The sequence below is a fragment of the Electrona antarctica genome (genome assembly GCF_951216825.1).
Source record: "Electrona antarctica genome assembly, chromosome: 21".
NCBI classification, from domain to species: domain Eukaryota; kingdom Metazoa; phylum Chordata; class Actinopteri; order Myctophiformes; family Myctophidae; genus Electrona; species Electrona antarctica.
In genome coordinates, this window is record NC_136802.1 from 12,671,733 (window position 1) to 12,685,246 (window position 13,514).

A 13,514-nucleotide genomic window follows, 5' to 3' on the forward strand; every position below is an offset into this window, starting at 1 on the left:
TAAATAGTATCACAAGCGGCACACTTTACTACTTATGTCGATGGAAATAAGCGAATTAGCACAAAAACCACAACCCCCATTGAAGGCTTATTGTAGGGGAAATAGCCAATGATGCACTTTTGCACAAAATAACACCTGACCTGGACCTCTTTGGTGGGGACGTAACAACTGCAAATAAAGATAAGAAAGCCTTCTAGTCCGAAATTCTCCTGGGTAAGAAAAAAAAAACAGGAGGCCAAAATAGAATAAACTCCAAAACTACTCTCATACTTGCCAAGGAGGAGAGTTCACACCCAGAGTAGTGGCCTAATCCCTAATAAATATACAGTATTATCATATCAAAGTTTGATATGATAAAGTTTTAATTCCAATTATCAAACTGGGGGTAAACGGGTTGAGAGAAAGAGCATCACCTGCTGTATGAGAAAAGCCATCGTTGGGTACTGGGTATAGCAGCATGTTATCTCGTATTTGCTGCTAGGTGGAGCCCTAGTATACAGCGTGAGCGGCAATCCAGATCCACAGCTCCTCTCCTCACCTTTAATTCTCCGTCGCTGTGAGAGCTACAGTCTCCAGCCAGCGTCCCTCCTAGAGGCAGTGCATTGCATGCGGTCGGTAGGTTTGTCATAGTCGCAGAGAGAGAGAGAGAGAGAGAGAACTCTGTCTTGGACGCAAAGCAACTTCGCGATTACCCCCCCACCCAGCCCCCCCATCTGGAGCTTTTCTCCGAAGACACCCGCGACATTCTTCTGGATACTCTTCTTGATTTTTGTGTGTGTGCGCGGCGCGCGTGTGTGTGACTATGTGTGTGTTTGTGTAGGCGCCTTCTGCCTTTCAGCTCCATGGGACGTGATCGTGATGTATGTTGTATTATAGCCACTGCACTGGAGGACGCCTTGTGCCATAATAAAGGGACAAAGCGACAGTATTGTGGATACTACTAATACAAGGAGCACCCGTTTCTTTTTTCTGCCTGGCTGCAACATCGCCGCTTTGAGGATTCTAGACACATTTCTGCTCAGATAGATGCGGAGGTTTCAGGATAATATTGACAGGAGTTTACCCGGAGGCAACTATTTGGATTCGTTCTTCCTCTCCCTTCCTCTCCCGATGAGCCTTTGATTAGGTGCAATCCGCATGCACTGTGCCCGTAAGGACGATACGATATATCACCCAGGGGAGAAAGACACGTAATACTAAGAAAGAATACTTTAAATGGGAGGACGTGAAGCAATACATATCCTTATATCATCATTCTGATCTAAAGACGTGCGGGTAAGTGTCAGACTTTTCAAGCATTGCTGTATTTTGTGCGCATCAATTAACGTGTCTATATATATATATATATCTCTGCAGTTCCATCCAGCGAGCTAGGTTAAAATGACCATAATTCAACCCTGCATTTAATGGTGGTGTTTTTTGTTTTTGCATTGCTGTATAAAACGGTCCAGTTTCCCCATGCAGCCCACAGTTAATTAAACGCGGCATCGATAGGCTACTTTAAAGTGGCGTTCATCAATCAGCGCCACATATTGATAGGCAATATGATAATTTCATTTCGACGGATATAACTGACTGCTGCCCACTGTTTCCCCGGATCGATCCGGAGTACAGGTTTGGACAATGTTTCAGTTTCAGTCGTAACTGGAATTGTCTGCATATTATTGTATATAACGTTTAAGCCAAGGTGTTCTCCCATTCCTCTCCATTCATTCCGTTGCCGTAGGATGCCTGGGCTCCTTGAAACGATGTTCATCAATTATACCATTGTCTTGCTGAGAAGTTGCATGGATTGACATGGACGAATATTTCAATCAAATCACATAGATCGATTGATTTAGATGGATTCATATTTCGGGGGGGTTGGTCGCATAATTGTCCTATGCAGTCAAAATTGAATAGGCTTACATTTGACCTAATAGACTAATTAATCATTACTAACTTTATAAATCATTCGTATCACATCACATGATATTGATATATGCATCATTTCACATTGTATAGACTGATTACTTAAAAAAAAAAAAAAAGAGAAGAAGAATATTGTTCATGCCAGCATGCCATAATAGATTACTAAGAGCAAATGTCAGAACAGCACATTGAGAGCTTGCATCAGTTAGTTAGTGGCACACTGGAGAAAAAGCACAACCAGCTAAATGCATCCATCCATACATGTCTTTTAATATATTGCAACATATCCTACATAGACTAATGAATCATGAATATTAGGCTACGCATAGACAAATGGGCCTACTAAGACAGAGACTGAGTGTGGGTGCATGCATGGTTGCATTGCATATTCAAATCATCATACAGAGGGAGAGAGGGGGGAGAGGGTACGCATAGAGGGGCCACTGTACAGACTGTAGGCCTAGGCCCTATATGTGCTTTGATGTAAAGACAGGACTCTTTCAGCATCAAAATCAAAAGTGTGAAAGGTTGCAAAGCCAATCACTTGAAACTGATGCTCTGAGGTCTCCCCATCACTGCACAGTGCTGCCATTCATCTCCTCTTCATCCCTTTGGAATGGGGGTTTTGATGTTTGCTCGTGTTGCCATTTAGAGTTTTAGGTCCAGTGGAATTTAGAGGTAAATTGCAGGAGGATGGCAGTGTACATTTGTGTGTGTGTGTGTGTGTGTGTGGGGGGGGGGGGGTGCAGCCTCCATGCCTCACAGACAGAGCATCACAGACAGACAGACAGACAGACAGACAGACAGACACGCACACACACACACAGTCTGTACCAGAGAGCCTTGCCTTGACCGACTCTAATGGACATTTGCTGCATTCTTTTTAACTGCTTATGTCAAGCGTTACCTTGTTTTCAATGTATTGTGTCTATTTTGATTAGATGTAGGGCTCTTCCTTTTGGAAAATACACTCCTTATCCAAAGGAAGGAACATCTGGTCTCACAGCGATAGTTTTAGGCAGTATCAAAGAAATTACATCTCACTTTGCCCTGTAGCTGTCGTCTTGTCTAGTGCATTCTGGGAATATAATGGTGATGAAGGAAAAAAGACAAAGAAATAAAACAGAAAAGCACACTCCTCTGTGTGCAGATCTCCACCAGGCCTGCTCACCTGCCCAGGGCTGTTTCAGTCAGACTCAGACTCGGGACACGAAGAAGCTACGGGGGGGAGACTAATACCTCAAACCCTAACCTAACCATAACCGCAAGCACGGGAGCAGCACATGTTGGACTAGTCGGACTAATGCTCCGTCGGAATTACGTGTGGATCCCGCTACGCGGCTACGGGGTAGTTTGTTGTACAGCTGTTTGCATTTTTAGCCCTATGGGCATAAGTGAAAGTGGTTTTGGAGGTGCTATAGAGCTATTCTGATTTTGGTATGAATGGATGTTGCATTCATGATGTTTCTTTTAAGAAATAGGCCACGGCCACACATTTAATCAGATTGATTGATTGAATACTTCAGATGGTGAAGGTCTCATTTAGACCAAAATGTTGTTATATTCTCATTAAGGTATTATCTTACAGTACAGGAGTTTTGTCTGTGTTTGGGCCCCTGCTGGGTCATCTCCCACGCACCTGTCACTTTGAAGGTGTGCAAAAGACATGGTTTCCCATGTCCAGCTTTGAGTGTTTGTGTAAACAGAAACATTGTCAAAAATGGGCGCTGGGGTGCGTGTTCCCTCCTCCGCGTCATCAGTGCCCATACCCGAGGTGGGGTTGGCGAAAGGGCCTTTCTGTGTGGAGAAACATGCAGTAATCCTGGTCTCTAAAACTACCTCCCCCTGGCCGCCTGATGGAGGGGAAAGGAACTGGTCGGAATAATGTGTTCCTTTCACGCGCTATGTCCGGACAGGGAAATTCCCCCCTGTCAGGTGAAAAGAAGCAGCTTGGACTCCTCATGCATAGATGGAGGCATGAGGTCAGTCCGCTGCCCCCCCAGGTTGGCAGAGGAAGTGTAGCGCCCAGGATTACATTAGATAATTGGCACTGGGGGGAAAAAAAAAACTGGGTTGCAAAATCGTGGGATAAAAATTATAGTAAAACAAAAAAATAGTGTGTGTAAACACAAACATTGAAGACAAAGGTGTGGGTTTGGACTTTTGTGTAAACACAAACATTGAAGACAAAAGTGAGGACGCAAATTGTGATTGGCCGGAATGACATTTGTATATATTCAGCTATAGTGTAAATTCCCATTGACAATGAATGGAGTATTTACGTCATATGTGGACGAGCAGATCGTCTTTTTTTGTCTACAGAAAGATTAAATTCCCATTGACAATGAATGGAGTATGTACGTCTTGGACGAGCAAATCGACTATTTTTGTCCTATACAAAAATGTAATTCCCATTGACAATGAATGGATGATGTACGATGATAAGATCGGCCCTCACTTCACACGGGTGTGATTTCTATAAGGCAATTACAGGCAAAAGGTATGGGGTATCAATGGTCTGAGGGGTATGAGTTACACAAGACCACAAACTGTGAGATTTCTAGCATTTGTGGTGCCCCTATGGGTGGAACTGAAATCACTTGCAGTAGGGCTCTACGTTGTGTAGAGGCCCCTTGATTGATTACAATTTGGGGTCCGTTCAGGATTTGTGTAATTTCTTTGCTAAACGGTCAACTCTGGCAAACATATGAATCATAGCCAATTGAAATAGAATCTCAAAAATCGGACTAATGTATCTTGATCAATTGACTCAATTGACTCGAGAGATAATGTGCTGTGTACATGCAAAGCTTTTTCCACACTGATCAGTCCAGCAGTGCTGTAGATAAGCTGCACGCAAGCACACACACGCACGCACGTGCACACACACACACACACACGCACACACACACAAATTCCAAACATGCAATGTAATCTAGCTTCATTTTCTAGCAACATTTTAGAATTAAGAACAAGCTTACCACTCAGTTATTAGTAGCCTATTATTATTTCTTGGCATATTTTAGAGGGTATGCGCATGCATAAAGTGAGTGGCAAATTGAGTGGCAATTAAATTAGTGTAACATTGTTTAATGCAATCAGACTTTTCTGTTTGGATGTATGAGCTGTCAAGGCCAGAAAGTAGTTTTTTGGCACTTAGTATATAACTTCCGGGTATGATGATGATGTTACGAGTGTACCCTTTATTGATAGTATCAGTATATAGACAGGAAATGGGGGGAGAGAGACGGGGAGAGACATGCAGCAAAGGTCGTCAGGATTGGGACTGCAATGGAGCCTAGGTGTCCAGACCGCTAGGCCAAGCGGTCCGGGCCTTTACCGCTGTCAATTAATCACACCACATCTTTGGGCCTGCAGAAGTTGGAATAGGATTACTGTCAAAATACTATTGACAAGGAGACAATCCACTGTTTTGACACATTGAGGTGTGTGTGTGTAGATTGTCTATGAAGACAGACATTGGTTTTGACACTAAGGGTTGCCCACCTGCCCCTGGCAGGTAAATAAAACTTTCGGGCAGGTGGACTCTGCTATCAGCTTGCCCGACCGGGCAAGTGCTCATTTGAGAGGGGACTGAATTAACACAACACAAGGTATCTGGCTAAACTGACATGGCCTGCCAGTCTTCTGGTCTGGAATGCAAAATAACAGCACCTGTTTACCTATAATGTGCTGTTTTAACTGTTGCTACACTTAATATTGTAAAATATAAGTATGAACCCACAGTCATATTCATAGATATGTGGGTAAAATTTGAGTCCATGAAAGTAATTCAAATATTTTACCCATCGTTTTATAATGGACAATTTACTTTTCGGCCAAGTAGGCATGACCTTTGGACATGTAGAACATAACCTGTACTTGCCCAACGGGCAAGTGCCACTGAGACCTTAGTGTCAACCCTGTGTAGAGGGGAAAAGAGTGGGCCAAGTATAAGCCCATGGGGATGCAGGTCTGTCAATTAAATTAGTATATGGGTTTAAGTGGTTAAATTGTCCCCGTGCTGGTCTTTCTTCTCTCTCACTTATTTTTAAAGGGATAGTTCAGATTTTTTGAACTTAAGTTGTATGAAATACTTGCCATTAATATAGTGGTTGCAACTGTATTAATTGATTGCCCGAGTCCTGTGGTGGGAGTTCTGCTCTGGTTTTGGTGAAATATTAAGTAGTTCCGGTTCCCATTTTGTGGGGGGCATTGGGGGCCACGCAGTAAAAGTAAATTAATCCACAAAACTAACATCATTTGTATTGTTGACCTATTTCTAAAATATTAGTGCAACTTCCGTTCTTTTTTTACCCCTCTATCACACAGAACTATGTTTTTTGTGTCCATATCACTACGCCCAAAAAATAGTTCCATGTGATAGAGGGGTCAAAGTTGAACGAAAGTCGCGCTAATATTTTAGAAATAGGTCAACAATACAAATTACGTTCGTTTTGTGGATTCATTTACTTTTACTGCGTGGCCCCAGACCCCCAGTGCCCCCCACAAAATGACCGGAACTACTTAATATTGACCAAAACCAGAGCAGAACTCCCACCATGGAACTCGGGCAATCAATTAATACAGTTGCAACCACTATATTAATGGCAAGTATTTCATACAACTTAAGTTAAAAAAATCTGAACTATCCCTGTAATTAAAAAAAATGTGTGACATTTTCACAACAATTTATCTGTATACAAGTAGCAGCCCAACCCCCCCTTTTCAGTCTTTTGTATCGATGCTAATGAAGATACTTTCTTATTTTTAGTATTTTTCCAAAAAATGATTTTCATCCTTAAACAAGTCATCCTTAATTAGCTGGGTCCATTTGAAGTCGGCCATTTGAGATGGATTTCTTCCGTTGCCATAGTATGTAGTAGTGTTTCTCTGTGAGTTCGTACTATTTACACAGGATGATTTAAGACCTGCACTATGCATTGGCCCATATCTATCCCTATGGTGCTGGCTTTTAATCATGGGGGCTAATTTCAGTGCCCTCATTTTAAACCATGTTTCTTTGTTTGGGTATTTGTATTCTACCTGGGATCCCCCCGCCTACCTTTGTCTGACGTTATACCCTTCCCCCCCCCCCTCTCCTCCCTGCTCATGCATTGTACTGGAGTTATGCAGCAAGTGTATTTGCGTTTCCTCTCCAAAGCCAATTCCATTTATTTGATTTGATTTTGCCTTTTGGACATGATCGTACGCCAGGTGGAATCCAATTTGCCAGTGCTGTATGAATGGAGACACGGGCTCTTCAATTTACTTCATTGGGTTAGCTTTTACAGTATATGGCCTCAAGGCTTCTTTTGTAGTACAGTGAGTGAAGGCTTTTACCAGTGCATCGATTCGAAATAGCCCATCATAAACTAAGTGTTTCAAAACTCTGAGATTATAGTATTGTTTACCTTTTTTTTCCTTTGTTGCTTTTCTGCCTTTATTGATAGTATCAAGTGAAGATAGACAGGAAAGAGAGAGAGAGAGAAGGGGAGAGACATGCAGCAAAGGTCGTCATGAACGGGACTCGAACACGCGACACGCTGTCAGGCCAAAGCCTAGTATATGTGGCATGCGCCTCGACCACTTGGCCAGCGGGCGCCCCTTGTATTGTTTACCTTGATGTGATGTGACTATCTTACCCTTTTTGTGCACGAGCATGCACTAGTGAGAGCCTTTGCCTGCTTTACATAACACCTAATCTTAACTGTAACCTTAGTTACTTAAAATAACTCATATTATTCAAGTATTATATCAAGTCTACTGAAATCCCCAAACGAGCTCTTCAAAATTAAGTAGCAGCAAATTATCTGTCATTTTCCTCATCTAACCAATAGTAACCATGTATGGACATTTGGCTCTCTCAAACGATAACGCTAAGTACGCGCACGCACGCATGCACACACACACACGTCACACGCACGTCACACACACGGACACACATTCCGTCATGCGCACGCTCATGTCTGTTGTTCACATTCTTGTGTCGGTGTGAATTTTGTTTTTATAGTTGACATCGTGGAAGAAAGCAACATTAATGGGTGTTTACCACAGAGACACTAAAGATTGCAGAAATGATTTAGTGCCTGTGCAGAAATCTTGGTCAAATTGATTTTGGAAACACTTTTTATTATTTATTTAGCCTACTTCAATGTCAGTTGGAATGGGACGTTCCAAAGAAGAAAAAAATCACACTTGTGTGAAGTGAGGGGCGCTCTTATCATCCTACATCATCATACGTTAACCAATCAAATCATCACATTCCGTGCTACAAACACAACCGTGTGCTTCAAACACACACACATGCTCAAACACACCTACACACAAAGCTGTCATATTTCTATACAAGCAGGCAAAACTCATACCAACTTGGTAAGCTTTTGCAACAACCCAGATCTGCAATGGAACAATGGGATCCCAAAGTGAACAAACCTTGTTGTTACCTCTTTATCTAGATGACTGCTTTGCCTCAAGCGATAAAGGATGCTATGGGGCCGGGGGTGGTAAGGGAATTGCTCAGATTGCAATCTAAGCAATTGCACAATTGCTCAGATTGCACAACAGTAATATGAAAACAATGTTTTCATATTACCATCTACCTTTACCAGCACATGTCTTTCGAATCAACCTTTGTTGATTTGTTGTGGCTTTTGCTGTGAAAACCCTCTGCCTCCACCCAGCACCCATATGCATTAGCGTTAATGAGGAAAATTATTTACTGAACCCAGAAAACCAATTATAGCAAAGAGAGGTGAGGACAGCAGCCTGTGTTAATCAAGAAGAAGAACAATCAGTTCACTACATTCCACGCATCAGTCACAAATAGCTTAACATTAAGTTGGCAGTGAAAAAGGCTAAGGTTTTTGCCTCAGCTGATACCAAGGCCTGCTGTTGAATAACTGAACAGTAATTGTGATTGTTTACTTTGAATACTTACTTACTGTACTACAACTACATTTCAACAATTACCCTTCAATTCAGATATCCAAGATTACAAATCAAATTATCAGGGAAAGGTTCTAGCAAATATGAAGGACAGTGGGAACATTCTTATCTTCATGTTTGATCCTTATTAATGATCATTATAAAGATGGCACAATTTCCGTCTACTGTACTCATTGGTGGGCTATGGACGGTTCAGAGACCTGCCTGCCAATCTCATCATCAGCAGGGATTCAGACTAATAGAAATGTCATCCTTTGTCTTCCTGGAGTGGAAAGTCAGAATAGAAGCCATTCGTCTTGCTTTAATAAAAAAGAAAGGTTTTAAATGACCAAAACTGCCTACGGAGTACTGATGATGTCACTGGTAGGTGGGTTTCGGAACTGTCCACAACCATTCTCTGAAATACAGGCCGATGTTATAAGCATTAGTGAAGTCAACAATATTAAGATCCATTGAAAATTGATGAAAGTAGTCCTTGAATAAAATTATGATAACTCGTAGTGAACGCTCTACTCTACATTTTAGATATTGAAAAGAATACTTCACATTATTTTTCTCCCTTCTAAAACGAGTTACAGCATTTTTCTAATTTTATTTCTTCAAAATACTGCAATGCCCCAGATGAATTAGAGTTCTCAACCCATGTTGCACTTTTTATCAAGCAGGGCACACATTATGACGTTTGTGTGGGCACACGCACTCACTCGCGCACGTAGGCACGCACGCACGCACGCACGCACGCATGCACAAACACACGCAGGCCAAATCTTCCCTGCTGTTCTAGTAAGGGTCTGGGTTCCGTAAGGTTCCAAGGACAGGAGTGATCATGCTGTTAGGAGGGAGATAGCTCACCCTGCCGAAAGCACAGTTTGTCTGGCAGGAATGTCACTGACGGGCGAAAAAAGAGAAAAACCTCTATGTAAAAAAGGTCTTCAAGGTTCTCCTGTGAACACATTTACCTGTCTGTCCTGACCTCTGTCTTAAAAAGAGCTTAGACACACAGCATGTTGGTATTTGGCCCAGGCTTTCACAAACTCTATAATGTAAATATCAGAGTGTGGATGAAAAAAATGGAATGGCCAAAATGAAATCGGTGGGAGGTTGCTATTTGGTTTAACCCATTTTGTGCGGGAACCCCTTTTGGTGTTAGCATTATGTTATGCTTTAGCTATTGAAAAATAGCAGATCTACAAGCTCATAGCGCGCCACCGAGTGGCGCGCTACGAGCGGCGCGCTACGAGCTTGTAGGTCTGCTATTTTTGAAAAATCAAAGAACGACTGACATAGAAACATAGCTTTTTCAGAAAACTGTCAGGATGTAGAAGACATCTTTAGAATCTGATCTCAGGTCTAAATAGGCCTGACGTCGAAATTAATCCTCCAGTTTTCTGAAATAAATATTTTCACGATTTTTCAAAAATAGCAGACCTACAAGCTCGTAGCGCGCCACTCGGTGGCGCGCTATGAGCTTGTAGATCTGCTATTTTTCAATAGCTAAATTATAACAATGTTTAAAACACCAAAAGGGGTTCCCGCCCAAAATGGGTTAAAGGTCAATGTGTTTATCACTCAATGCCATACGGCTCTGAGAAGAAGAAACCGCCAGAGTGTCGTAAATTGAGAGAGAGGGGGGGTAAAAAGAGGACAAAAAAAGGCACTAGTCGTGATGCACAAGCACCATTAATGTTGATGTGGTGCTTTCGCTGTATGACACGATGTGTTTCTTTGCTGTATATCGAGAGCTGAAAATGAGGTCACCGACCAGATAGGACCGGTGTTGGTGGTAGCTTCTTTTGTGGTGCTAGCTGACTGAGTGCTCTGGCATCACTGTTTTTGCTGCATACCAGACGTGTGCACAAAGGACCAGAGCATAAAAGCCGGAAGCTTTTTAAAGGTTTATGAGGGAGAAAGAATGAGTGTCCCCTGCTATTTGGCCTTTTGAGTCATGAAGTGGTTTCTTATGTTGCGGCACTGTGAAGACACCCATGTTGGATTGATATCATATGCCATGTGAAGCATGTGACTTACTGTATAGGGTTGCGCAATTAACCGAAAATATTTCGAAACTGATATTTATAACCAATAACCGACTTAATCTTTGAGAATCGAGTCAAGGTTAACAAATCAACTACAAGAGTGTTTTTATAATTGACTAAATCGATTTGTCTCATACCAAGATGCACGTGTACAAAAATAGTGAAAACAGACAATTCTAAAGCTCATAATACGTTTTAACCTTGTAGATCAGCTGTATTCACTATAACAAATTGTTCATCAATCTTATTCAAAGCAAAGGTTTGAAATAATAATGATTCATATCGCCCAGCCATGCAGTGACTGCACATTTTGTGTGAGATGGGTTTGAGTGTGACAGGAAGAACCAATGTTGGTCCCACCATCTTCTTTAGTTGACGAAGACCTACCTAGGCTCCATTGTTTCCAATTATCACACATTGCTGTACATCTGCATTGTTGGGGATTATCAAATTAGTTCCAGATAGATAACTTGCTACCAAATCCAAATGTGGCCGTTAAAAGGCCGGGGCCTGAGATGGGTGGGAGTTGGTGACTCACTGGATGCAACCATTGGTGGACACTTTTTTGATTGATTGATTGAAATATTTAACAGTTTGCAGAATTACAGTACATTTCAAGCACAAACTCAATACAAAGACTGTTAACTGTGAGTGGACGACCCAATTAAGCATTACACTTGTTTACAAGAGGGTCCACCATGTTCAATTCATCAAAACATTTAGAGACGTACAAATAATATTGGTTATGCGGGTATAATGACTAGGGGATTTTTTGGTGAGACGGGCAATACTGGCATTTGCAATTAAGACGGGAAAACAAAACACACCCAAATAGTTTTGGCTTGGTCTTGACTTCCGGTGCCATTAACTGGAGTAATTTATGCATTCAATTTGAATAAAAGCTTGCAAGCGCCCCACGTTCCAGCACGAGGTTGTTGAGCTCAAGTGTGCACACGACCGTGACCAATGACACATTTCCCTCCAAACTTTTATGTGTGGACATCCGGCACTTTGGATTATCTGCAAGCTAAACCCACAATTTACCACTTTGTTAACTTGTCACATGGTGGGGGGGGTCAAAAATGTAGCCGGAGCTGTGTACACAGTAACAATTTACATCCTGCACTGCGATACAAATACTGCGACACAATGTGGAATGCAATCAAATAGCTTCTGCTGCAACAAATGCATTCTTTTATACAAATGGAGTAAAAGATGAGTGAGAATCGATGTGTCCTCTTGATATAGAAGAATTGTGTAAGCGATGCAATAATGAACGGCTTCCTTATATTTTATTGGCTTTGCCTCTGATGCTATGACTTTTAAGGACATGTTTACTTTTACTGTAAGTCTTATTTATCGATTTTATACATGGAAAATGGAATTGTATGAAGTCGTACTGATTCATAAAACGCCTGGCCTTGATGTACTGTATCAAAAGCTAACATTCAGTACAGTACAGTACAGTACAGTACAGTATAATAGGCCCACTCATGCGATATACAAGATTCACTAGAATATATACAGGCTATTGTATTGCATATTAATATTGAGCTTCTCTGTGTATGAAACATGCTATACAGAAGATTTGAAGAACATATTTCTTCATTTTTGCTTCAAATGAAGGATAGTGCAGCTACCTACATCTGTTGATCTATTCTAGCACAAAAAAATACATTTGAGCCACCCTTGTGACCCTGTTGGTGCTGTTAAAAGGAATCCAAAACCTATCAAACTGACATAGTCTGACAGAGCCACAGTACATCAACCTCTTTACTACCTCTGTAAAGTGTGGTTTTGTCTACGTGCATTTTTACAATGTGACACTAGGTTTCCTGCCACGAGATTGATATTGAGGGCTTAGCAGTAGTTTTGAGTTTTTCCCTGAAACCCAGTTCTTTATATGTGGCTAAAACAAAGATGCAGTGCTTCTCTGCCACCGAAGCCCTAAAAGAAGTTAATTTATGGCCTGTTTGGAAGGAGGGTTTGGGCTTGAATACGTAATGAGCTGCTGCACCTGCAGCTGCATACAAATGAATGGAAATGACGGTTCGTGTTACGCCCTCCCTAAACCATCGGGACCTCCTGATCTGATCACTAATTGACCATCAAAAAGCCAAGAAGACTTTTACCACACAGTCTAATGGAGCTGCAAATGCCAGAGGGCATTTTTCTGCTATGGCATCTTAACATTCCATAATCTAGTAGTGTCAATTGTCTGATAGTTACAGGCACGGATGTTTTCATAACAGATATGTCACTGATAGTGATAAGGAATAATCAAATGGTTAGGTCAATGTCGGTATAATGCCTAGCAAGTAGCAAATTCAGCTTATGTATACTTTATATGCTACGTATGACATTTTTTATTTAATTACCTTGCAGTCAAGTTGAAGGCCTGATAATCAATATCAATATCACTATCCTTTTATGATTATTTAAAATTTGACTAATACGCTCCTTGGTATTCACTATCATTTAGTTACTACTATCTTTATATAAAATGGCAATGAGATTTCCTTTTTTTTTATTTTATTTAAAAAGAAAAATACTACTTTTGTAGTAGTACGTTCACTTAAAATCCACATCCTTAATCTTTTAGAGAAAATCTATTTGTAT

General features: G+C 41.3%; 1 protein-coding gene across 5 annotated transcripts in view; it reads left to right on the top strand.

Annotated features, from left to right (window-relative positions):
- Positions 1-682: 682 nt before the first annotated feature.
- Positions 683-13,514, top strand: part of LOC306913665 (adhesion G protein-coupled receptor L3) — a 347,671-nt gene continuing 334,839 nt past the window's right edge. For all 5 annotated transcript variants that reach the window (XM_079490459.1, XM_079490461.1, XM_079490462.1 and 2 more), the window contains exon 1: positions 683-1,275. The gene's annotated coding sequence lies outside the window, so the exon portion shown is untranslated. The remainder of the gene's footprint in view (positions 1,276-13,514) is intronic.